Source organism: Notamacropus eugenii, chromosome X, assembly GCF_028372415.1.
Source record: "Notamacropus eugenii isolate mMacEug1 chromosome X, mMacEug1.pri_v2, whole genome shotgun sequence".
Lineage (NCBI taxonomy): Eukaryota > Metazoa > Chordata > Mammalia > Diprotodontia > Macropodidae > Notamacropus > Notamacropus eugenii.
The window spans coordinates 55,498,890-55,526,856 of NC_092879.1; the positions used below are offsets into that span (position 1 = coordinate 55,498,890).

The following is a 27,967-nucleotide window of genomic DNA, read 5'->3' on the forward strand; positions in this document are numbered from 1 at the left end:
GGGCAAGTCACTTCATCCTGTTTGCCTCAGATTCCTCATCTGTAAAATGAGCTGGAGAAGGAAATGGTAAACCACCCCAGTAACTCTGGCAAAAAACTCCAAAATGGAGTCATAAAGAGTTGGACACAACTGAAAGACTGAACAACAAAGTCATATACTATATATATGTATGTCTGCATATAGATATGTGCATGCATATACATGTGTATGTATATATATATATATATATCTATATTTGTATGTAAGTATATATTATGCGTGTATGTATGCATGCTGCCTCTTACTAGTTTAGCGACCCTGTCAAAAAGAAAAATAAGATAAGCCTGTTGTTAATGAAGCCGTATTGGCTCTTTGCAATCATTTCTTTTTTTAGATGTTTACTTACCATCGCGTTAAAAACACGGTTTATAATTCTGCCAGGAATTCATGCCAAAGTCACTAGCCTACAGTTTGTAAGCTTCATTCCCTTCCCTTTTATGAAAATCAGGACATCTGTCCTTCTTCAGTCCTCTGGTATCTCTCCCATTTTATACAATCTTTCAAAGATCACTAATGATGCTTCAGCAACTAAATCTGTTCACTGTTTCTGTACCCTGGGATTAGCTCATCAGAGACTGATGGCCTGAACTTTTCAAGGGTAGCTAGGTGCTGTCTTATCCCCTTGATTGTTCCAAGCCGAAATGACTATGGTATTGGAGAGACTGGACCAAAACGAGATAACACATCTTAGCTAGAGCAGAAAGAGACACTGAGGACCAACACAGATAGGTGCAGTAAGATACTCAGCCAAAGGAGGAAGCAGCTACAAGGATCGTGACTCCTTGGACCAAAGAAGAATTCTAGCTATGGATTCAAGAAAGGACTTCTATCAGCCAGAAGGTGTGAGTTTTGGGCATGTGCATTCTCTACAGGTAGAACTCATGCTCCTAGGGAATTGTGTATACTACTAGACTTTTAGGGAAGAGATGCTTTATACCAATTGTTCTTACTATATCACCTTAGTAAATACCCTATTCTAAAAGCTAATTCAAGTCTGATTGGCTGATATTAATGTGAATCACACTGGTGGCAGATAGTGAGAGAATACTAGCAACTTAGCCCCTCAGAGTTACCCTCAAGAACTCGGAGGAGAACAGTATTTAAATCACCCCCTGGAGACCCCAATCTGTGGTTTCAAGGACAAGTTAAAGAAGTGACTTTGGACAGGGAGCTACACAAGTAGAACTAAAAAACTAAACAAACCCCTCTTTGTTGCCTTTACTTTCCCTCACTTAGTCTCACCTTATTCTGAGTTTTCACCCACATGTGATCCTAGTAATCACAAAATGTTAAAGGCCTCCAGCACATTGGACAGATCCTCTAATAGAGTGCTTACTGAAAGATGGAGCTATAGAGAAATCATTTAAGTACCTCCTATGTGCCAATGGTGCTAAGCACTGGGGTTACAAATCAAAGCAAACAAGATAGTCCCTATCCTCGAGGAACTCATTATATTCTAATGGAGGAAGACAATTCACAAAGGGGAGCTGAAATGGGGAGGTCAAATAGGCATATGAAGGCACGGTGTAAAGATGGCCAGAAAGTGCCATAGAAGATACTTGGCAGGAAGAATCTTGCTTATTTCTGGGTAGGGTAAAGCAGAAAGATTCACATATTTGAACAGGGTGAAGTCCATGTTTGGGAGTGGGGTAAGGGGAGGAAAACAGTGACAATGGCCAGAATGTAGATCACATGGTAAAAAGATGATCAGGGAGTGGCTTGGAGGCCTGGTTAAAACCAAGGCAACATGAAACTTCAAGTATATGAGCCAGGTCACCCAAGAAATGGAGTTTAAAGTTGTATTTGGGGATGGGGAAATGAGGGTGACATGGACAACAATTGAATAGGATGAAAATGTGTTAAGGAGTTACAATTTGCCTCAGTAGAGGACCTAGCCTCATATTTCACTGAAAAAAATTGAGGCCATTAGTAGAGAGCTCTCTCTTCTCATATCACTCATATGTCTTCTGCAGCTGTTTCCTTCACCCTTAGTTCATATGAAGAAGTGGCCCTTTTCCTTGCCAAGGCAATTCCTTCTTACAAGCACAAGTGATCCCATTCCATCCCATAGCATCCAGTAGATTATTTCCTCTTACTATCCCTACTGTCTCCCTCATCTTCAGAAAATCCTCACTTGATCCATCTGTCCTTGGTGGCTATTGTCTTATCTCTCTGTTCCCATCTGTGACCTTGAGAAGGCAGTCTACAATAGGGGCCTTTGCTTCCTTTCCTCATTCTCCTAATCCTTTGCAATCTGGTTTCTGTCATCAGTCAACCAAAATTACTGTTGCCAAAATTATTATTGATCCCTTAAAGGTCTAATGTAAAGGCCTTTTCACAATCCTCATCCTTTTTTAATCATCTTCAGCCTTTAATGCTGCCAGTCACCCTCTTTTCCTTGATACTCACTTCTCTCTACGTTTCTGTGACTTTCCTTTCTCCTATCTCTTTTCCTCCTTGTCTGACCATTCCTCTGTTTTCTTTGCTGGATCTTTGTCCAGATCATATCTACCAACTGTGGGTGTCCCCAAAAGCTCTGTCCTGGGCAATCTTCTCCTCTTTCTCTATACCAGGGGTGGGGAACCTGGGCCTTATGGCCACATGTGAGCCTCTAGGAGCTCAAGTGCAGCTCTTTAACTGAACTCAAACTTCACAGAACAAATCTGCTTTATAATAGGACTTGTTCTGTAAAACCTGGACTCAAAAGTCCATACCTAAGGACGTTGAAGGCTATATGCAGCCTTGAAGCCATAGGTTCCCCACCCCTGCTCTATATTGTTTCACATGGAGTTTTTTAACTCCCATGGATTCAATTATTATTTCTATGCTGATGATTCCCAGATATACTTACTTATTCAACCCTAACTTTTCTCTTCATCTCTAATCTCACATCTCTAACTGCCTATTAGAAATCTCAAAGTGGATGTTCCGTAAAACCTGAAATTCAACATATCCAAAACTGAATTCATTATCTTTCTCTCTAAACCCTCTCCTTTTCCTTTCTTTCCTATCACCATCTAACTTTCCAGACACCCAGGCTTCCAACCTAGGCATCATTCACCTCCCCCACACATCCCCAGTATTTAATCAGTCACCAAGTCCTACTGATTCTACCTTCCTTAGCATCTCTTGTATCTCTTCTCTCATTATGTGGAAGATTTTCCCATTATTGTACCTTCTATATGGCCCCCTTCTCTCCTCTGATGCTATCATTAGCCTGGTGCAGGCCCTCATACCTTGACTGCTGTAACAGTCTGCTGGTTCATCTCCCTGCCTTGTGTCTTTTCCAACCCCAACTTATCTTTCACGGTTATCAAATTGATTTTCCTAGAGCACAGGTCTGACCACATCATCCTTGGTATACAATAAACTCTGGTGGCTCCCTATCACTACCAGAATCAAACACAAAATCTTCCCATTGTCCTTTAAAGCCCTTCATAATACAGCCCCTTCCAACCTTTCTGGTCTTCTTATACCTTCCTCTCCACCACATGTTCTGCAATTCCTTCATATTACATCTACAAGAGACTCTGTTTGCCTTTCCTGGAAATTTATCACTCCTCATCTCTGCCTCCTGCCTTCCCTGGTTTCATTCAAATCCCAACTAAAATTCCATCATCTACAGGAAGTCCTTCTCAGTCTTCCTTAATCTTAGTGCCTTCCCTCCAAGATTATCTCCAATTCACCCTGTACATGTCTTGTTTGTACAGACTTGTTTGCATGTTGTCTCCCCCATCAGATTGTAAGCTCCTTGAGAAAAGTGACTGTTTTTAAACTTCCCTTATATTCTTAGCACTGTATCTGGCACATAGTAGTTAGATGACTGGCTGACTTGATTACAGGGAGCATCTAGACTGATCAGAGATTTATTAAAGGACATAATTATTATTATCTAGACTGTTGTACTTCTGTTTTTGTCATTCAACATCATTCCAAATCATTTCACACCAAACTTTCCAGATTTCTTTGCTTATGCACTTATAGGTTCATTATTCTACTTTATCTCAACTTGCTGACTATTTTTTCCCCACTCAGTCTATAATTTTTCAACACATACTCTCTCATCAATCCTTTGCAAGATGGCTCTCTCCCCTGCTACTCAACTGAAACTGCTCACTTAAAGGTCAGGACCCCTCTAGCCACCAAATCCTGGTATGGCCTTCTTTCCCTTATTCTTCTGCCAAACATCCTTTGAAATCCAACTTGTTATCTCCTACACAAAACTTTTCCTGATTTTACTTGTTGGCAACAACTTTCCTCATATCACACTTCCTTGTGTACCCATCTAACGCATTTACCTATGTGGCGTATTACAGGGATCTGTGTTTATATCCCCTGGCTAGACTGTGAAGTCCATGAGGGAAAGGATTATTTCTAGCTATGAATACAGTAGGGGCTTAATAAATATTTGTCAACTATGCCCAAAGGGCTATAAAACTATGCATAGGTTTCAACCCAGCAATACCACTACTAGGTCTGTAACCCAAAGAGAGATCATAAAAATGGGAAAAGGACCCACATGTACAAAAATGTTCTTGAAACTCTTCTTGTGGTGGCCAAGAATTGGAAATTGAAGCCATGCCCATCAATTGGGGAATGACTGAACAAGCTGTGGTGGATGAAATGCAACGGAATACTATTGTTCCACAAGAAATGATGAGCAGGCAGACTTTAGAAAAACCTGGAAAGACTTACATGAACCGATGCTGAGAGAAATGAGCAGATATAGGAGAATATTGTATACAGTAACAGCAACATTGTGCAATGACTAACTTTGATAGATTTACCTCTTCTTAGCAATGTAAGAATCAAAGACAATTCCAAAAGACTCACAATGGAAAATGCTATCCACATCTAGAAAAAGAACTTTGGAGTCTGAATACAGATTAAAGCATACTCTTTACTCTCTATTCTTTTTGTTTCTTCTTTTTCATGGTTTCTCCCAATGGTTCTAATTCTTCTTTACAACATGAGTAATGTGAAAATATATTTAATATGAATGTATACGTAGAGCCTACATCAGATTGTTGTCTTGGGGTTGGGGGAGGGGGTGGAAGGGGAGAAAATTTGGAACTCAAAATCTTATGGAAGTAAATGTTGAAAAATAAAAATGAATGAATAGATAGAAAAATAGATAAATGTATGTCAAATTGAATGGCTGAACTAATCCTATCCCCTGTCCTCATTACTTAGGGGAATATATGCACATAACGTTTGTTCATCTACTCTCCAACTAGTGAGCATTAAGTTTGTTTTCAGTTTCGTGCAAATAATACAGCTCCATATTTCTTTGTCCAGATAGGTTTTCTTTTTCTCTTTTTGAATTACTTTCTTGGAGTATATTCCCAATAGACAAATTACAAAGTAGTTTGGATAGTTTTATGACTCTTGTTTTGTGCTGTCCAAATGCTCTCTGGAAAGACTGCAACAGTTTGCAGTTACATCAGCACTCTATAAATATACCCGTTTCCCCAAAGCACTATTAAAACTAAGGTTTTTTTTAAATTTATTTTCTTTAGTTATTAATGAAGTTGATTTTTTTCTAGTGTTTATCAACAATTTGGATTCCCTTTTTGTAAACTGTTCATATCCTTTGACTATGTAGCCAATAAAATAATGTATATGCAAATAACTTTGCAAAATTTAAAGTGTTGTATAAATGCTAGCTACAGTTATGATTATTACTGGGCATTGATGATCCCTTAAAGATATATTATCAGTTCCTGAACATTCTTTTTTATTGGAAAAAATGGTTATCTTACATAATTTCAATTATAATTAAATCCATTCATCAAAGATACTTTTGGAAGATATTTGTTTTGTATGGAATTCATACATGTAGAAGGAAAATTAGAATCATTTGGTTCGACTCGCCCATTTGACAGATGAAGAAACTGAGGTTTATAAAGAAAAGTTAAAATGACTTGCTCAGGGACTGGCCTAGGACTACAACCCATTTAGGGGGAGAGAGGGTGGCAGGGACAATTAGGAGTATGATATATTTGCAAGCTGTTTGGATATAGGCTGTAGTGTGATTTTTAAACTCCTGCCAGAAATCTTTTAAGTAATATGCTGTGAAATGTATCTGTTCAGTTATTTTCAGTCCTGTCTGACTCTTCATAACCTCATTTAGGGTTTTCTTGGCAAAGTACTGGAGTAGTTTGCCATTTTCTTCCTAGCTCATTCTACAGATGAGGAAACTGAGGCAAATAGGGTGAAGTGACTAGACCAGGGTCACACTGCTACTAAGTTTCGGAGGCTGGATGAGAATTCAGGCCTGGGGAGCTATCCATTGCAGTGCCACCTAGATGCCCTGCTGTGAAGTGTATGCATCATATGCAATAATTATACCATATTTATATAGCAATATACAGTCCACACACTGCTCTAAGGCTCACATGATCAAGTATCTAAGAAAAAGAAGGGAACTTAAAGGTTTATCTACCCAAATCCTATCATTTTACAAATGAGAAAATCGAGACTCAGATAAGGTTAAATGACTTGCCTAGAGTTGATAAGGCAGTAACAGCAGTAGCATCTGAACACAGGTCCTCTGATGCCCAAGTTGGCAGGATTTCTACTGAACCACACTACTTATCATCTTATTTGATTATCATAATTCTGTGAAGTAAACTGGGAAGCTATTATGATTTCTATCTTTTAAAAAAGAAGCTAAAGGCCAGCAAAGGTGATTTTTTCCAATGTTCTGTGGTCAGAAGCTGTAGAAAAGGGATTAAGAAATCAAGTCTTCTGACTACTGTTCCAGTGCCTTTTCTTTTGACTTAAATATTATTTAACATATTATTTATATGCCATCCAGCATATGCCTTCTGAAAAACTCTCTAGTATCACTGAACCAGTTTAAAACATAATTGAGAAATATGTAACAAAAAGGATAAAACACAATGCAGCACAGCTAATGCTAATATGTGGTTTTCTCAGTCAATATTCTTCCCATAGAGATCAGTTTCTATTTGAGTTTGACACCACTATCCTACACCATAGTAATTCCTCAAAAAACCACCCCACCAAGCCCTCCCTTGTAACCAAGGAAAATGGCTAAGAAAAGCCAATTAAAAAGAGAAGTTTGTCTGACTGTACAGCAGTTCCCCCATGTAGTTTTCCACCTTTCTCCTGCTGGAGGAAAGGGGGTTTCACCATCTGTTGAACCCAGATATTCAAATTTCTTGCCAAGGGATTTTTATATCACACCCTAGAGCTTGCTGTTTGGTGTTCTCAGGTTTTAGGGAAGCAAGTTCTTGTTGCATTATCAGGACATCTATTTCCTAAGACTCCCTAAATCTGGATGGAATTCATCACCTAAGGTAGTTCTGGATCGGTGGTATGAAACTCAAATTGAAACTGGGCCAGTAAACCTTACATCAGGATCTCTGTGGGCACACAGTGACTTAGAAAACTATAAATTATTATTATCTAGGTTCTGTTATATTTTTATTTCTTTTGTGAAATATTCTCAAATCATACTTTAATCAGGTTAGGGCTGCACTCATATTTGACACTTCTGCTTTAGACAATTTACTCATAGTTAAAAATCTCAAATGGAGACAAACCATTTCCCTTTCACCCTGCATCCTCCCAAAAAAACCCTTTCCTCCCCATTTTGTTTCCCATACTTTGTTGAATCTGTTATTTCTTTGCAATGGGTGATTCCTCGATACAGATCACAAGTCTTTCCTTCCAATTTTGTGTGATAATTTGATTCTAATGAATGTAAAATAACCAGTGGCACCAAATTCACCCTGGAATAGATTCTTGGATTTCATGATCTAGTTTACCTGGTTTAATGAAGGATTATATTTAATTAAAAATTTTGAAGTGGGGCTTTAAAATTTTGTGGCAAATCCGTGACCTCTGTGAGTCTGCCTCCTATTCAAACTATACAATTGTGACTCTCTACTGCAAGGAGAGAAGAAAGGACAGAGAAAGACTCAGAGCTCCAATCTCTAGGCAACGGGGGAGAATGCGTAGGTCAGGAGAACTAAAAGCCAATTGCTCAGTGTCTTTAATAGGGGAGGCTTTAAGAATGAAATTAACAAGTTCCTATAAGTAAAATTCTAGTAAAAGGGCTGAGGGCTGAAAGTAAAAAAGACAAATAAGCAAATGCCCAGAACAGGAGGCACCTGGCACTTAGGTAGTTAGCCCTAGGGGGAAAACGGACTGCCTATTATTAATAACTGTATGTATATATATATGTTCTAAGAATCTTTTTTTCACTTTTGTGAACCACTCCACTGGAGTGAGGGGAAGGTAATAAAGGATGCTGCAGTCGCAAAAACAAACAAACAAGGTTAGAAATAAAATAAGGACTCACTGATTAGTGAAAAGGCTGAACAAATCATGGTATGTGGATGTAATGAACTGCCTATATAAAAAGAAATGGCCAACGTGAGGCTTTCAGAGAAATATGGAAAGACTTCCATGAAATGATGCAGAATGGGAAAAAAAAGCAGGGACAAAAGATAAACATGTACAATGACAGCCATAATGTAAAGGACAGTAGCATGAAAAACAATCATACTGAGCAATCTTAGTCCTGGGGAACTGATGAGGAAACAGATTTTCTCTCTCTGCTCAGTAGAGTGGTGGAAATGATGGATGGAGAATGAGGTAAATATTGTAAGATACGGTTGCTGTCAGTTCGCTTTCCTTAAATGTGCTAAGGGGAGGAGGGCATATTATAAGAAAGGGCTCAGTTCAGGGAAGAACTGTAAAAAACAAAAGGTAACAATCAAATCATAATTTTCAAAGAGAATTACGTAGTAGAAAAAAGTAAGGGATTTGGTCCAGGGTGGGGGTGGAGTGGGAAGGGTAGGGAAAGAAGGAGTCTGAAGCTAACTCCAAAATGGTGTAGATTTTTACCCTGTGGAGGAGAGGCTTGGAAAGATGTTTTTTGGTTTTATTTCATCAATAATCTCCTTTAGGCATAAGTTCAATAGTAGTACCACTGATTTGGGTACATAATTTACCTTGGAATTTTTCTTACATAAGTCCAGATTTTGAACCCAAGCATTGACTCAATTTATAGTTCCTACCAGTAGTGACTTAGTATAGCTATTGCCCCTTACCACATCCGACACTGAATTTTTCCATCTTTTATCATCTTTGTCAATTTGATAGGTATGAGGTGTTAACTCAGAGTTGCTTTCATTTGCATTTATCTAAACATTATTAATTTTCAGCATTCTTTAAGACAGTTGTTGAAAGGTTGCTTGGTTTTTTTTAAATCATAGAATTTTAGAGTTGGACCTTAGCCACCATGGAATACTGCCCATAATGGAAAGAGAATTCTCACTATAACAGTTGCTATCTAGCCTCTGACTGAGGAACTCCAATAAGGGGAACCTAGTACTCCCCAAAGGCAGCCCATCCGACTTTGAGGCAACTCTGTTAGGAAGCTTTTTCCCAGATACCAAGTCTATATCTGCCTCTTTGCGATTTCTACCCATGGTTCCTGGTTCTGCCCACTGAGACCAAACAAGTCTATTCCCCTTTCCACGGGACAGCTGTTCAAATAGCTGGAGACAGTAATTTTTTTCTTCAGGCCGAACATATATGTATATACATATAAAATACACACACATTTACATGAATATGTACATATACAGGAATATCCACATATTACTTTATATCCCCATAACTGAGCATGGTGTTTCAAAATTTTAAGAGTTTTATAAATATCTGATTAATGAATGAACAAAAAAGAAAGAAAAGAAAACTGCTTTGTGTTATATTGACGTGTCCTGTGTTTGTCTTGGTAGATTAATTTCCAGATATTTAATGCATTTTGCTATCTTAAATAGCACTTCTCTTTCTAGTTCTTTTTCCAGGTTTGTGTTATTTATATACAAAAATGCCAAGGATTTTTGTGGATTTCTTTTCTATCTGCCACTATATGCCAAAGCTACTGACTAGCTTCAATTAATTTTTGTGGTCTCTGCAGGGTTCTGCAAGTAAGCAAAGAGAAATAATTATCTGCAAATAAAGATAAATTGATTCATCCTCTTTTCAACACCTTTTTCTTTAATTTATTTTCTAACAGAATATGAGTTCCTTGCTAGCAGGGACTATTTCATACTTGCCTTTGTATCCCCAGCATCTGGAATAGCATCTGGCACATAGTAGTCACTTAATGAATGATTGTTGAATACTGAATTAGTTTATTTTCTTGTCTTATTATTATAACTATCAATTTTGGTACTATATCAAATAATAGTGGTGATAATGGGTATCTTAGTTTCATTTCTTGTATTAGTAAGAAATCTTCCAGTGTTTCTCTGTTATAAATAATTCTACTTTTCATTTCAAGTAAATAATTATAATCACATTAAGGTAAACTTCTTTTATTTCTATATTTTGGTGTGCTTTTAACAAAAATGAGTGCTACATTTTATTAAAGGTCTTTCAGCGTCTGCCGTTATAATCATGTGGGGTTTGTAACTATTCTTCTAATTGTTTTCCTAATGCCAAATCGTTCTTGTATGGTATAAATCCAACTTGGTCATGATGAATACATTTTTGGATACATTAGTACAATCTTTCTGCCAGGTTTTTATTTAATGTTTTTACATAGATACTCGTTAGTGATGTTGGCCTCTGATTCTTGTTCTTTGCTTTATCCCTCATTGGTTGATAATCAGAATGATGTTTGTCTTATTAAAAGAGCCTGGCAAAATACTTTCTTTTTCTATTTTTGAAAACAGGATGTAGCATAAGGATTATTTATTCTTTAAATGTTTGGCAGCATGAGCTATCTGTACAGTCAAACCACTCACTAGAACAAATTTTTAAAATCAATATCAAATTAGAAAAATAAGAATAAAGATGAGATGATATTGCACACAATTGAAGCTATGCCAGTCTCACCCACTTAAACAAGCTGTTGATGGCCAAAACTTGAGAAATGGATAAAAGAACAGACTATTAGCATTTCCAAGGAAGTTTGACTGAGGTAAATTAATTTCCACAACAAAGAGACAAAAGAGCCCATAAAACGCCTTCGTCATAAAACACTTGATCTCCTTGCCAAGCAGAAAGCTGGGATAGTCAAAGAAAACACCAATTTTCAGTATATACTCATTTGGAAGATCTTACAGAAGAAGATGGAAGATATACAAGTAGTGCAACATCATAAAACATCAAGAATTGATGGAGAGGAAAACAAGTTTGCAGAAACCTTGGTGAGAGACCTAAATAAACAAAGTCATTTCAGAGGCCTTTAAGGATGAAACTGGAAAAACATACAAAATCATACGAAAAGTGTAAAAACTCTGTTAGAAATGTATAAAATTTTCCTCCATCATTTTCACTTGAGCTATCACAATTAGGTGGTGCAGTGGATAGAGCGCTGGGCCTAGAGTCAGGGAGACATGAGTTCCAATCCAGCTGTGTGTCACTGTGTGACCCTGGGCAAGTCACTTCACCTCTATTAGGTTCAATTCCTTCCATTGTAAAATGTGGACAATAATAGGACCTACCTCCCAGGGTTGTTACAAGGACCAAATGAGATGGTGATTATCAAGCTCTTAGCAAAGTGCCTGGCACATAGTAAACAGGACATAAATTTTAGCTATTTAATATCATAGTCCTCTATGATGCTACAAGAGGAAATTAAAATGGTACTTTTAAGATCTGTGTTGCAAACAGGTGAGTTTCGATGACACTGAGGGATTGCTTCTCAAGGAATCTGAAAGAGGAAAAGATACCGAAGGGATAAATGAAAAAATATGAATAACTATTGAGCCCTATGCCTACTCTACCATCTCTATAAATTGTGAGAATAATTTTTATACATATCCAGGACACCTTTGACAAAGAGATGAGAACAAGAAGATCTGCATAAATACCATTCTATAAAAGAACACATCTTTTAAATCATCCAAAAGAATGTCAGGAGTAGAAAATATAGGAAGCTACTGAGCTTACTGGTTTGTTGTTGGTTTGTGTTTTTTTACTATAAAAGCAAAGCATTAGACTCAACACAGCAAAACAGTACCTTAAAGGCTCTATGCCAAAAGGTATCTCCCAGGTATATGTCAAAATTAGCCACAATTCCTTGATCTCACAACAGAGAGAACTTTGTTCAACCTGATTATTAATATAAAGCAAGGATTAAACGGGAGAAGTATGCTGGCCAAGTGTATTTACCACTGTCTTGGAAAAGTCCAGAGCTGAGTCCAAATGGAAAAAAAAATTCCCTACTGATGCTGGGGATCTTTCAGATGTTCCTGTTTGTAGACTGCATTTTAGAATACTGCAGAGCTTCCTAAATGAGATCCATGATCATTCAGAAGAGTGATAGATGGAATTCCCACATATATCCTTAATTGAGTGTGCCATTTTGTCTGGGGGCACTCAATCATAATATGGCTTCCTCATTTACTTCGCACAATTGAATAGATATTTACTATGACCCTATACCCCATGAAATCATGATTTCAACTCTGATTTTTTAAAAATTCAGCTAAAGCATAATAGATTTGAAAAGGTTTTATTCTACTCTGTTTCTTTGACTCTGTATGTCTATGAATTCTAATGTTTTAAATGCATTTCTTGTGAGAAACAATTTGAGTGTGTTTTCTAATCTATCCTGCAGCTGGTAAATTCAGCCCATATTCGATCTACAGAATTCACCTGATCTACTGCTCTAGCAGCTTGTCACAAAAGAAGTACAACAAACACTTATAAATTGCTTAATGTGCCCAGCACTGTGCTAAGCACTGAGCACATAAAGACAAGATAGTCCTTGTTCTCAAGGACTTTACACACTTTACTGGGGGGACACAATAAGTGCATATAATAAATATTAAAGTATATTGAAAGTAACAAAAAGTAAGTTCAAGTGTAAGAAATTAACAACTGGGCAGAGGCGAGGGCAAGGGAGGAGGGAACAGAAAGTATCTCACAGAGGAGGTGGCACCTGAGCTGTGTCTTGGAGGAAGCTGTGGACTCTATGAGGGATGCACTGTAGGTCAAAGCACAGAAACAGGAGAAATTAACACTGTGTATAGAGAACAGCTAGTGGGACAATTGGACCACACTGGAGAGTATATGAAGAGGGATATTACAAATGAAGGCTGGACAGATCTACAGGAGATTATAAAGGGCCTTAAGTGCAAGGCTGAGGATTTATTATTTTTTCCTAGAAGCAACAGAGCAGAGTCACTGAAGATTTTTGAGTACTGAAGAAGGAAGGGAGGACTGGGAACCAATTTCCTCACTACTTATTCTCCTCCATTTTTTATAACTGATCCTCCATACCCATAACTCTTTTGCAAAATTTCTCCTTAATGTCACCAATAACCAACTAAATACCATATTTTCTATGACCCACCTTCCCCTCCCCCCTACTTGAATAGTGTGCAGCAGGTTTTGAGTGGGGGAGGCGGTGATGTTTTGTACCATCTGTTATGATTTCATATTAGTAAATAAATACTTTTACAAAAATGCTCATTGAATCAACAGCCATTTGAAAAAAACGCTCCAAATAACTAAAAATGAAATAATGCAAACTAAAACAACTCTGAGGTTTCACCTTACAGGATCAGACTGGCAAAGATGACAAAATAGACAGAATGAAAGTGGCTAGAGACACTGCAGGAAGAGAGACACCCTGATGGAGCTGTGAATTGATCTGACCATTCTGGGCATCCACTTTGGAACGATGCCTCAAAAGTAATTTAACTGTGTGCACACCCATCGACCTAGCAATATCACTCCTCAGTAGGCTCTCAGATCGAGCTGTGAAAACAGAAAGACATGATAGACAGAAGCTCAGGCCAGTCATTTCTCCCCACCTCCAGAAATGAGTAGAATATAACTCTAACAAACTCCAAAGTAAAGAAGCAAACGACAATAACAACAAAAAAGGTGATCATAAAAGGCTACTGTGATGACATGGTAACTCAAGACACAAACTCAGAAGAAGACAATCACCTGAAAACATACACAAACAAAAATCTCAAAGAAAAATGCAGACAGTCCAACAAGAATTCCTAGAAAGGCAAAAAAAAGGAAACAAAAAACCAAGATTTTAAAAATCAGATAAGTGTGGTAGAGGAAAAATTAGGGCAAAAAAAGCAATATAAGAAATTTATGAAAAAAGAATTAAATGCTTGGTAAAAAGAGGTTCCCCAAAAACAGAAGAAAATAACTTTAAAAATCAGACTTGGCCAATGGTAAAAGAGGTACAAAATCTCACCCGAGAAAATAATTCCTTAAAAATTAGAACTGGTTTAATGGAAGCTAATGAGACATCAAGAAATAATAAAAAAAAATCAAAAGACTGAAAAAATAGAAGAAAATGTGACATTTTATAGGAAAAGCAACTGACCTGAAAATAGAGATCAGGAGGGAAAATTTAAGAATTATTGGACTATCTGAAATCCATGATTTAATAAAAAGTCTAGATATTATATTTTTAAAAACTGTAAAGGAAAAATGTCCATATATCTTAGAATCAGAGAGTCAAGTATAAAGTGGAAGGACCCTCTGGCTTGCCTCTTGAAATAAACTGCAAAATGAAAATTCATAGTAATATCATAGCCAAAATTCTGCGCTTTTCAAGGAGAAAATACTGTAAGCAGCCAGAAAAAGGAATTTGAATACTATGGAGCTGTAGTCAGGGTCACAAAAGATTTAGTAGCTACTTCATAAAGGAGCAAAGGGCTTGTCATATGATGTCTCAGAAAGCAAAGGAGCTAGGATAATAACAAATACCTATCTTGTACGTGTGTGTTTGTCCTTCGTTGCCGAAGAAGACTATGCCATCAGAGAAATAATGATATGACCTGCACTTGACTTTGTTTTGAGTGAGGGAAGGTTGTGCAGGTGACCAGCCTTACTTCTCCTCCAGAGCCATCTGAATCCAGTGATCAGATATTCATCAGGATGACTAGAGATGACCCAGGATGAGGCAATTGGGGTTAAGTGACTTGCCCAAGGTCACACAGCTAGTGAATGTCAAGTGTCTGAGGTGAGATTTGAACTCAGGTTCTCCTGACTCCTGCACCGGTGCTCTATCCACTGTACCACCTAGCTGCCCCTGAACCTACCCTGTACAATCCTACAGGGGAAAAATGGATATTTAATGAAACAGAGAACTCTGATGCAAAGCTCAGAGCTGAATAGAAAATTTAACATCCAAATGCAGGACTCAAGAGAAGCATGAAAAGGTAAACATGAGTGAGGAATCATAATGATTTAACAAGGTGAAATGGTTTGCATTCTGATATGGGAAGATGATACATGTAACCCCTAAGAACATTATCATCACTATGACAGGAAGAGTCTACTTAAACTTAGACAGAAGGCATGAATGTGAGTTCATCAAGTCATGATGATCTCAAAAAAAAAAAAAAAAAAGAATGGAAGGGTGAGAAAGAGGGATGCACTGGGAAAACAGGGAAGGTGGAAGGGAGAAGAAGAATGGGGAAAATTATCTAACATAAAAGAAGAGTGAAAAGAAGATATTTTAAAATAGAGGGGAAAATGCAGAGGTAAGGGCAGAGTGGGAAACATTTTAACCTCATTCTTATCTGAACTGGTTCAAGGAGGGAAAAGAGTATGTATGCGTATATATACACAAACGCACACATTTTTATTTTCAATTTTATTAATCCTTCCTTTGCTATTTAGGATTTCTATTTGGTGTTTAATTGAGGATTTTTAATTTGTTATTTTTCTAGATTTTTTAGTTACATGCCCAATTTGTTGATGTCTTTTATATTTTTATTAATGTAAGCATTTAGATTATGTTTTATTGATGTAAGTATTTATAAATTATGTATACACACATACATACAGTTAGATGTAGAAATTCATCTTACATAATATGTAACTAGGGGAAAGGGCAAAGAAAGGGAGAACTATCTTGAAAGAGAGTAGATTAAAAGAGACAGTTATAAGAGGCAAAACAGACTTTTAAGGAGAGGACAGGGTAAAAATTAGGAAGATAACTAGAAGAGAAGAGAACAGAGGGAAATATGCAGTTAGTAATTTTAACTGTGAATGTGAATGGGATGAACTCACCCATAAAATGAAAGTGGATAGCCAAATGGATTAGGAACCAGAATTTACAAGAGATACATTTAAAACAGAAAGACACACATGAAATTAAAATAAGGGGTCAGAAAAGGATCTATCATGTTTCAGCTGAAGTAAAAAAGGCAAAGACAGCAATCATGATTGCAGACAAAGCAAAAGCAAAAAGAAGTCTAATTAAAAGAGATATTCAGGGAAATTACATTTTGCTAAAAAAAAAAAACAGCATAGACAATAAATTAATATCAGTACTGAACATACATGCCCCAAATGGCAAAGCATCCAAATTCTTGAAGGAAGCATTAAATGAGTTACAGGAAGAAATGGACAGTAAAATTTTACTAGTGAAGGACCTCAATTTACCCCCTCTCTGACCTGGATAAATCTAACCACAAAAATCAAAAAAGTTCAGGAAATGAATAAAATTTTAGAAAAGCTAGATATGAGAGATCTCTGGAGAATACTGAATGGCAATAGAAAGGAGTATATTTGTGCATGGTGCCTTCACAAAAAAATTGATCATGTAATTAGGGTATAAAAAACTCACAAAGAAATGCAGAAAAGAAGAAATATTAAATGTACCCTTTTTCAGACCATAATGCAATAAAAAATTACATTCAATTAAGGGTCTTTAAGCATAGATTAAAAATTAATTGGAAACTAAATAACCTAATCCTAAAGAATTAGTGGATCATAGAATAAATCACAGAAACAATAATTTCATTCAAGATAATGACAACAATGAGACAATAAACCAAAATTTGTGGGATATAGCCAAGCAGTACTTAGGGGAAAATTTATATCTCTACATGCTTAACTCAGTAAAAAAGATACAGACCAGATCAACAAATTGGGCATGTTAACTAAAAAAAAAAAAATCTAGAAAAACATTGAATTAAAAATTCTCCGTTAAACACCAAAACAGAAATCCTAAACAGCAAAGGAGAGATTGGTAAAATTGAAAGTAAGAAACCATTAAACTAATAAATAAAACAAGGAATTGATTTTATGGGGGAAACCCAACAAAATAGATAAACTACCTAACTTGATTTGTAAAGAGAAGAAAACCAAATTACTAGTACAAAAAAAAAAGGGTTAGTGTACAACCAATGAAAATTAAATTAAATTAATTATAAGGAGATATTTTGTCTAATTTCATGCCAATAAAGCAATCTAAATACAATGTATGAATATTTATAAAACTCTCAGTTGCTCAGATTAACAAAAAGGGAAATAGAATATTCAAATAACTCTATCTTAGAAAAAGAACTTGGCCAAGGTATAAATGAGCTCCTTAAAGAAAAAAAATCCAGGAACGGATGGATTAACAAGCACATTCTATTAAACATTCACAGATTAATTAATTTTTTTTAATTTGTAAATTTTTTAAATTTTAAACTTCAACACAAAATACAAAAAGCAACTTAACTTAAATAAGCAAACTTAAATACTGAAACTAAAATAATGCAAAATAAGGAAAGAAAAAAATTGCTATGTGCACAGCAGAACATGAGAGGATTCAAAATACACACCTATAAATTTCCATTTCAAGAAAGCTTATATAATAAATACTACGTGTTGAGAGCTATCCATCTTTTCTTTGCTTCCTTGCAAGTTTTCTTTTGTTCTCTGTGGTGCATGTTTTACTTTGTTCTTTTTTCCCTCCCCCTCACCCCCGAAGGCTACAATTAACTACAGATATATTTATATAACTATTAATTTCATAAATGTTTTTAGATAAATAACTAAAGGAGTCCTTTAGCTACTCTGATCAATACAATGACAGAAACAATATTAAAAAATGGGGGGAGGCAATTGGGGTTAAGTGACTTGCCCAGGGTCATGCAGCTAGTAAGTGGCAGAGGCCAGATTTGAACTCAAGTTGTCCTGACTCCAGGGTTGGTGCCACCTAGATGCCCCCACAACAGTTCTAAAGGATGCATAACGAAAAATGTCATCCATCTCCAAAAAAGAGAATTGATGAAATTTGAATACCAATTGAAGCATATTTTTAAAAGTTATTTTCCGTGTGTGTGTGTGTGCGCGCAACATGGAAATACGTTTTGCATGAATCCACACGTACAATGGGTATCATATTGCTTCTTTCTCAATGGATTGGGGAGAGAGAGAATCTGGAATTTTAAATAAAACAACAAATGTGAAGAAAAATTAAAAAAAATATGGTTTTGACACCCAAAGCATAGAAAGCAAAAACAGAGAAAGAAAACTAGAGTCCAATTTTCCTAATGAATATTGATAGAAAAATTTCAAAGAAAATACTGACAAGGAGATTACAGAAATATATCAAAAAGTTCACACACAATGATGACGTTGGATTTATACCAGGAATGCAGGGCTGACTCATTAGGAAAACTATAAGGATAAATGATTATATCAATAACAAAACATTAAAATATTAACAGATGTAGAGAAAGCTTTTGTCAAAGTACAACACCCATATCTATTACAAGCACTAGAAAGGACAGGAATAAATGGAACTTTTCCTAAAAGGATAAGTAGCACCTATTTAAAACCAAGCACAAATGTTATCTATAATGAGGATATACTAGAAGCTTGTCCATTAAGATTAGGGGTGAAGCAAGGATATCCTTTATCACCATTATTATTCAATACTGAACAAGTTGTAGCAAAAAGAAAAAGAAATTAAAGAAACAAGAATGGGCAATTAGCAAACAAAATTATTACTTTTTGCAGATGATATGATTATATATTTGGAGAACCCTAGAGAATCAACTAAAAAATTAGTCCAAATAATGAACAACTTTAGCAAAGTTGCAGGATATAAAACAAGTCCCCCAAATCATCAGCATTTCTATATGTACCAATGAAACCAAACAGGACGAAATAAAAAGAGAAATTCTATTTAAAATAACTGTAGACAATATATAAAATACTTGGGAGTGTACCTGCCAAAATACACATAAGAAATATTAACATAATTATAAAACACTCTACACAAATAAAGATGGATTTAAACAACTGGAGAAATATTAACTGCTTGTGGGAAGGTCAAACTAATTTAATAAAAATGATAATACTACCTAAATTAATTTACTTATTCAGTACCCTACGTATCAAATTAGAAAAGAACTATTTTACAGAGCTAGAAAAAATAATAACAATTCATCTGGTGGAATAAGAATATCAAAGGAATCATTGAAAAAAAATTATAGAGCTAGAAAAAAACATAAAATTCATCTAAAGAAACAAAAGATCAAGAATATCAAGGGAATCAATGGGAAAAAAATTGTAAAGAAGGAGGCCTAGCAGTACCAGATCTCAGACTATACTATGAAGTGGTCATGATCAAATCAGTCTGGTACTAGATAAAAAAAAAGAGAGTGGTTGTTGAATGGAATACATTAGGTACACAATACACAGGAGTAAATGAGCACCATAACCTAGTGTTTGTTAAACCCAAAGATCCCAGCTATTGGAGCAAGAATTTACTGTTTGAATATCTGACAAAACTGTTGGGAAAACTCAGTTAAACTGAGTTAAAAGTTAAACTCAATGAGTGTATTATTTAGACATAGAACATGATATAAGCAAATTAGGGGAGTATGGAAAAATTACAGGTCAGATCCATGAATAGGGAAAGAGTTAATGACCAATCAGGAGGTAGAGAGGATCACGGGAAGTAAAATGGATAATTTTGATTACAATAAATTAAAAAGCTTTAGCATAAACAAAACCTACACAACCACAATAAGAAGGAAAACAGGCAACTGGGAAAAATTTTTAGAGCAAGTTAATAGGAAACTCGGCCAAATTTATCAAGATAAGAGCCATACCTTATTGATAAGTGCTCAAAGGATATGAATAGGTAGCCTTCAAAAGAAGAAATCAGATCAATAGTCATGTAAAAGACTTAAAATTGCTAAAAAACTAGAGAAATTAAAATGAAAACAACTTTGGGATACCACTTCACACCTATTAGATTGGCTAAGACGACAGAAAAGGAAAATTTCAAATGCCGGAGGGGATATGGGAAAATAGGGATATGAAATATACAGCTGACAGAGCTATGAACTAGTATATGCATTCTGGAGAATGATTTGGAACTATGTCCAAAGGGCTACAAAACAGAGCATACTCTTTGACTTAGCAAAACTGCTACTAGGTCAGTACTCCAAAGTGACCAAAGGGAAAGGAAAAGGACCCATATGTAAGAAAAACTATTTAGAGCATCTCGTTTTGTGGTGGCAAAAAACTGGAAATTGAGAGAATAGCCATCAATTGGGGAATAGCTAAATATATTATGGTATATTATTGTGATGGAATACTATTGTGCTGTAAGAAATGACAAAGGGGATGGTTTCAGAAAAACCTGGGAAGACTTGTATGAAATGAAGCAAAGTGAAGTGAAAAGAACCAGGGAGTAACAGTAATATTATAACAATGATCACCTGTGAAAGATTAGCAACTCTGATCAAATACAACCATCTACAACAAGTCCAAAGGACTCATGATGAAAAATGCTATCCACTTCCAGTTAGAAAACTGATGGACTCAGTACAGATTGAAGCACATTTTTCTCTTTATTTTTCTACATGGCTAATATGGAAATATGTTTTTCATGATTTCATATGTATAATGAGCATCATATTCCTTGCCTTCTCAGTGGGTGGAAGAGGAGTGGAAGGAAGGGGAGAATTTGGAACTGAAAATAAGAAAATAAAAGATACATTTAGTAATAACATCTTTTAAAAAATAATTGACTTACCCACTTACTCATTAAGCTGTGAATGACATTTTAGGCCATATTCCACACCCAGTGTTTTAGAGCTATACAGATAACAGAAGCAGGAATACTTTAACAACTGATGGCCCTGCTTCATTCTACCAGGATTTCTTTTGACATCACTTTTGTTTCCAAACATCCTTACCCATTCTGTACCCAGAGCACCACTCCCTTACAACAGCAAATAAAATGAGAAATGCAGAAAAGGCATTTCAACAAAACTCAACCATATATATATTTCAACTTTCTGAGACTAAAATCCTTAGTAATCATAACTGTAATGCATTTACTTTTTGGTATTTTCTATTGACATTTTTCCTCATGTTATTCATCATACTCATCATACTATTTCATCACCATATTCATCATACTATTTTCTCCTTTTGCTGAATTCTCACTGCATCAGTTCACATCAATCTTCCCAGGACTCCTTCAATGCTTCCTATTCCTTCTTTCTTACTATGCAGGAATCATGGGCTTCATTCTTGTATCATTGCTTGCTATAACACTCCCCATTTGTTGTCCTTCCCCCCCATCTCTTCACACCTCACCACTGGACCTTACAGAGTTCACAGCTTCCTCCCTTATGGTTGATGTTTGGAGAGTGAGCAAATCAAGCAACCTTCAACCCTTCTAATCCAATCAAGCTGCACACTCAGAGCCATTTTGGCCTACTTCTGACCACAGGCTAGAACTCAGAACTTTCCCTAATTTACCCTGATACCTCATCCCCTAATTCTTGGCACCAAGCCACTGGAACAAAAGTAGAGACTCTCTAGAGTCCATGGGTGCCTCCCCTGTGTAGAAAATTCTTTTATTCTTACTAGGAGCTAGCCCTGGAATACAATCTATGGGGGCAACATTATGCTTTAACAAGATCTCGTGTATAACAAAAAAAAAAATGACTCTAAATTCCCATCATTTCAATTCTGTGTTAAAAGGTTTCGGGGCTTAAGAGTTAGAGATGAATGGTGTCTGCTCTTTAGATATTTGAAGAAACTCTTTTAAGGCTTAATTTTACTCATCCCAGTCACAAAACATCTGTCTCCTTCAAATCAGGGTCTTAATATACAGCAGCTGATACATCCTTGGCGACCAACCAAAATGTTCCAAAAGTTTTGTTTGAAAGCTCAAGCTGGCAAAAAGACTACTTGGCCAATTAAAAATCTGCAGAAAACCCAAAGTCCAAGTTGTAGCCTAACATGAATAATTTGAAATAAAAATCTCTTAAGAACCCTGCCACTAAGTAGCTCTGAGACTCCCCTCTCGGGGATTCAACTTCTGGACCTGATAAATGAGGGAGCTAAATTTGAGGTCAGAAGAACCTAGTGTCCAGTCGTGATTTTGTCATTTTCTACTTGGGGCAAGTCACTTAACATCTTTGATCCTCAGTTTCTTCATTTGTAAAATGAGGGGGTTGGATCAGATGGCCTTTTAAGGTACCTTTCAATTCTAAATCTACAATCCTATTAACTTAGCATGAGTCTCATTATTAATGTTGATGTTTATATCCATGCATGGGCTCTGTCAATATAAACAAGAAATACCCTGATGAAAAGTGAGATGCAGTTACTTTGGACACATCCAAATAGGTATGGCATGCAGTAGACCACATACATGAATGAGTGGCTCATTTTCCCCCCACTTTGTATCCTGATGTTTCAGCAGAATTTATAACTCTAAAAATAAACAATAGTCAAGCACTTAACTCAAGGATGTAGAAAGTGTCTGCGTGCTATCAAATAGGTAGATGCTGGAAACCCTTGAGTGATTGCCCTTTTGTCTTTACTGCATATCACAGAGAGCAAGATTTCAGAGGGGATTTAGCCCCACCTATTCCCAAACCAACCCTTCTACAAGAACCCCAGAAAAGTGGGCCTCAACCTTTACTTGCTGACCTCTGGTGAGGGGAACTCACTCCCTGCTAAGGTAGCCCACTCCATTTTGGGGCAGCTCTCATTATTAGGAAGTTTTCCCCCTATAAAAGTGAATGTCAATTTGCCTCTTTAACACTTATACCTATTGCTTCTAGTTCTTCCCTCTGGGACCAGGGAGAACAAGGTGAATCACTCTTCCACATGCCAGTCTCTCGAATACTCAAAGACAGCTCTCCTGTCTGTCCATGCTTTCCTTTCTCTGTGCTAAATATCCACAGTTTCTTCAATCGATTTTCATATGACAAAGAGGTGAGGCCTTTCAGGTGCCTTTCTGAGTACCCTTTCTCTGATACTGGTACTTAGAACTGAAATCATGACTCTGGATATGATCAGATCAGTGCAGAGAACAACGTGATCACCACTGCATGGCTCTCTTAGCTGTCCTGCTACACTACTGAGACATAGGAAATTGGCAGATCTTCTCACAAAAACTCTCATCCACTCTATGGTCCCCTTAGCCTGTTCTTAGTACTGTTCATTTTTAAAGCCCAAAGCATGACATATTGGTACCATTTCAATATTTGTCTCATTGCTCTTTAGACGTTTCTGAATAGTGACCTATTATTAGGTTGCTTTATCTTTGTGCCCTCTGAAAATCTCATGGATTGGGCATCTCTATCTTCATCTCCGGGTAGCTTTGGGGGGGGGGGGTTGGAGCTGTAAGCATCTTCTGAGCGTGCATCAGTGGTTCCCCACTGACACGCACAAGGTTGTTTTAAGGGAATTATACAGAAGTAGTCTAGGGCCATTCTCTAGGATGTAGAATGGTAAACTTACTTAAGGGTCAGGGTTATAATAGCCCCACAGCCATTTACAGAGCCCTGTTTCAGTTTCAAAAGGATGCCACTGGCAGAAGAACTGTGGTATACAAGGAGACTTCCATAAACAAGAGTACAGCAAAAGGAAAGATCGCCAGATGAGAGCATTACAATATGGAACTTTGAACTGACTTTCTACATAATGGATCACTGGTTACCCATATTAACCCCTGCCCCCATCCATTCAATCACTAATTTTGCTTTGCTTTTCAGCTGGTCGTGAGCTTTGTCAGTAGCAATTTAAAATGGATTTCACATAACAAGACCAAATCATCCCCACTTGAGGGCCATTTGGGAACACAAACTAGCATGGTATAGATAATTACCTCTAATGCTTCTTCCTAATCATTTACTAGGACAGTTAATAGAGAGGCTTTTTTCTTAAACAAGGCCTTCCATAACAGTTCTTGGAACAATATTTCCTATAAGTATCTTGTTTTCATTTAAGCTAAGAGGAGGCCCTTCCTTCTGCCTGAATCGCCTGGCTTTGTCTCTTGCTGGGGCTCAGACTCAGCCTACCTGGGCGCTGCCCTGACCCTCTCTCCTCCTGTGGCACTGGCTGCTTTACATTCTGCCTCCCACCTACCCTGCCTTGTCTCTGCTCAGGGCTCCCACAGGATTTTGGCAATCTTTTTTTGTGAAGTCTTGCTTTGGCTGGAGGAATTTATACCTGATTCTCTTTGCTCTTCTTCATCCTTATTCTTTCTGGTGCATTTTTAAGGCTCCACTGAGGGGGCTGCTAAGGGATCTGGACTCCTCTTTGGTCCTAACACAGTGACATCTTCCTAAAACTTCCCTATCATAGTGCATGCCATTCACAGTGAAATTACATGCAATAAACATGAGCACATGTAAAAACAGAATACATAGAAATAAAGCAAGAGTGTATGTGACAAATTATATGATATAAATCAAATAATAAGTCTCATGAATTATTTATCATATATGATTGTAAAGCAGGGTTTTAGAGAGTAACCAAATGCAGAGCTCATGTGCAATACATGATAGTACAACACATACAAGGTGCTGCAAGGCAGGGACTGTTTCATTTTTGTTTTTGTACTTTCAATTCTGAGCACAAGGCCTGGAACACAGAAGGGGCTTAATTAATGTTTTTTGATTGATGGATTGTTCTCATTGCATATAGTAACCTGGCATATGGATCACATTTATAAACATAATACGTGCTCAGCTTTAAAATGATAATAATAAAGCAGATGGCACATATGCATATAGTCCCATGTATGGAGATGCTTTTAGGGCAGCTAGGTGCCACTGTGGATACAGGGCTGGGCTTGGGTCAGAAAGACTCATCTTCCTGAGTTCAAATCTAGCCTCAGACTTAGCTATGTGTGACCCTGGGCAAGTCACTTGACCCTGTTTCCCTTACTTTCTTTATCTCTCAAATGAGCCAGAGAAGGAAATGCACACCACTCCATAATATTTGACAAGAAAACCCCAGATGGGGTCATGAAGAGTGAGACGAGACTGAAACAACTCAATAACAATGGCAACAGAGAGTTGTAGTTACATACAAAGTACATATTTCATCTACTCCATCGGTAGGCATCATCTGTTTATGTGGGCAAACTACTCTCCCATTACTCACAGTGTTGGATAAGCTTAGTCACTAGTCAGTGACTTCATACTAGTAAAGTCTCTAAACTTTACACCCTTGTTATCTTCTGACACATTGCTATGTGGTTCTAATCTTGAGCTTATGGAGAGCCCTAACTAACTCAAGAGGTCTTCAGGCCTGTTGCCCCTAAATACCAATCTTGAGCTTCAGAATAGCCTATTGCTGTCTTCAACTCCCCCCACCCCGAAATGAGCCAGGCCCTGTAGATTGCCTTTATCCACTAGGGACCTCTGAATTAATAGCATCAGGCAGGAAAGTGGCATCTGGAACAAGTCCATTCATATCCACCTTGTGCTGAGAGCTTGTTTCCACTTCCTGAATTTATTACTGCTTTCATTACATGATGGTCTATAAAGGATGCGCTTAGTATTTTTGTCATTTTACATTTACCTTTAATTTCTCTGTGCCTTAATACATATGGAACTTTTATATTTTTCCATATGGTGCTAGGAAAGATGTATATTCTTTAGTGGTCCCATTCAGATGGTGTTATTAACTCTTAACTCAAATTTTCCCAACAATTTATTTAATTTTATATTTTTGCTTTGAGTTATCTTTCTGCTAGATTTGGCTAACCCTGAGAAAAGAACATGAAAATCTCCCAATATTATTGTTTTACTATGTGATTTTGCAATTCAGTTTTTCCTTTATGAATTTAGATGCTATGCCAATTGGAGGCTATAAGTTTAATATTGATATTGATTCTTTGTCAATGGTTCCTTCAAGCATAACGTAATCACCTCATTTGTCTCTGTTCATATTGTGAATTTTTATTTTTTGTTTTCCAAAAGCATTTCATCTCTTACTTTTTTGGAATCTCCTGATGTGAAATAAATTTTTGATTGTCTCTCATTTTTATTCCATACATGTCTTTATTTTTTTAGATATATTTCTTGTAAGCAACAGATTTTGTGCTTTTGTTTTCTCATCTAACTACTTTTGTTTTATTGTATTATTTAATCCATTCTCATTTAGAGTTATGAGACTGAGGTTTATTTTTTTCCCTCTGTGTCTCTAGATTTTTAAAAATTAAGATTTCAAAAAATTGACTTTTCCCTTTACAGTCAATACTTACAATGTCATCTGATTTTTCACCTCTACCCCCACCTTTTCCCTTCTCTGACCTCATCTTTCTGGGCTTATTCCATCGGCTTTCACCTCCCCTGCTATGTCTAGGCTCTGAGCACCGGGTTAGAGCTCTGCTTAGTATTCCTACCATTGCTGTGGTGGGTATTTCAGGCTATTTACCTGGGCTGGTGCTGACTTTCCTAGTGGAACCTGTCTTCTGATGCTTTGGTGTCCGATTGTCTTGTATAGTCCTGAGCTGGAAGGAGTTTACTCCATGGATCTTTTTATCACTTCTGATTTTGGTCCTTTTTTAGATCATTATTGTAGTTTATCTACTGGAGCCAGGTTCCTCTGTGCCCTTTGACCTTCCCATCTTAATGAAAACACTCCCATTTCCCAATTTTTAAAAAATTTATTTAGTATTTTATTTTTGACCAGTGACAAGAAAAACAATTTTCAACATTCATATTTAAAATTTGAATTTTGAATTTCAAATTCTCTCCCTTCCTTCCCCCAATGAGAAGATACAGATTGTGCATGTTTGGTCATGCAAAACATTTCCATATTAGTCATGTTGGGAAAGAAAAGACACAAAAAAAAAATCAAGAAAAATAAAGTTAAAAAAGTATTCTTCAATCTTTATTCAGACACCATCAGTTCTTTCTCTGAGGAGGGACAGAATTTTTCATCATGAGTCCTTCAGAATTGTCTTGGATCATTGTATGGATGTGAATAGCTAAGTCATTCACAGGTGATTATCTTACAATATTTCTGTTACCTTGTACATTGTACATTTCATTTTTTATCAGTTCATGTAAGTCTTTCCAGGTCTTTCTTAGAGCATCCTGCTCATCATTTCTTACAGCACAATAGTATTCTATCATAATGACATGCCACAATTTGTTTAGCCATTCCTCAATTGATGGGAATCTCCTCTATTTCCAGTTCTTTGCCACCAGAAAAGAGCTGCTATAAATATTTTTGTACATATAGATCCTTTTTTAATTTTTTTTCTCTTTTGGGATATAGATGTAGTCGTGGTATTGGTAGGTCAAAGGGTATGCATGGTTTTTCAGCCTTGTGGGCAGTTCCAAGTTGCTCTACAGAATGGCTGAGTTGGTTCACAACTTCACCAAAAATGCATTAAAGTCTCATTTTTCCCACATCCCTTTCTTTCCTATTAACCAGTCTAATAGCTATGAGGTAGTACCTCAAAATTGTTTTAATTTGTGTTTCTACAATCAATCGTGATTTAAAGCACTTTTTTCATATGGCTATAGATAGCTTTGATCACTTCATCTGAAAACTTCCTATCTTTTGATCATTTATCAATTGAAGAATGGCTCTTATTTTTATAAACTTGACTCAGTTCTCTATATGTTTGAGAAATTAGGCCTTTATGAGAGAAACTTGCTTCAAAATTTTTTCACAGTTACTATTTGCTAACTGTATTTTCCCCCTTCCTATCCTCTCCCTGGTTTATTCTATTCTCCCTCTTCTTCCGCCCTGTCCCTCCTCAAAAGTGTTTTGCTTCTGACTACTCCCTCCCTCAATCTGCCCACCCTTCTATCACTCCTCCTTCTCTTATCCCCTTCCCCTCTTATTTTCCTGTAGGGTAAAACAGATTTCTATACCCAATTGA

At 36.7% G+C, this 27,967-nt stretch overlaps 1 protein-coding gene across 1 annotated transcript in view; it reads right to left on the reverse strand.

Moving 5' to 3' along the window:
* GPC3 (glypican 3) overlaps nucleotides 1-27,967 on the reverse strand; it is a 719,980-nt gene that overhangs the window by 249,875 nt on the left and 442,138 nt on the right. The gene's annotated exons all lie outside the window — the stretch shown is intronic.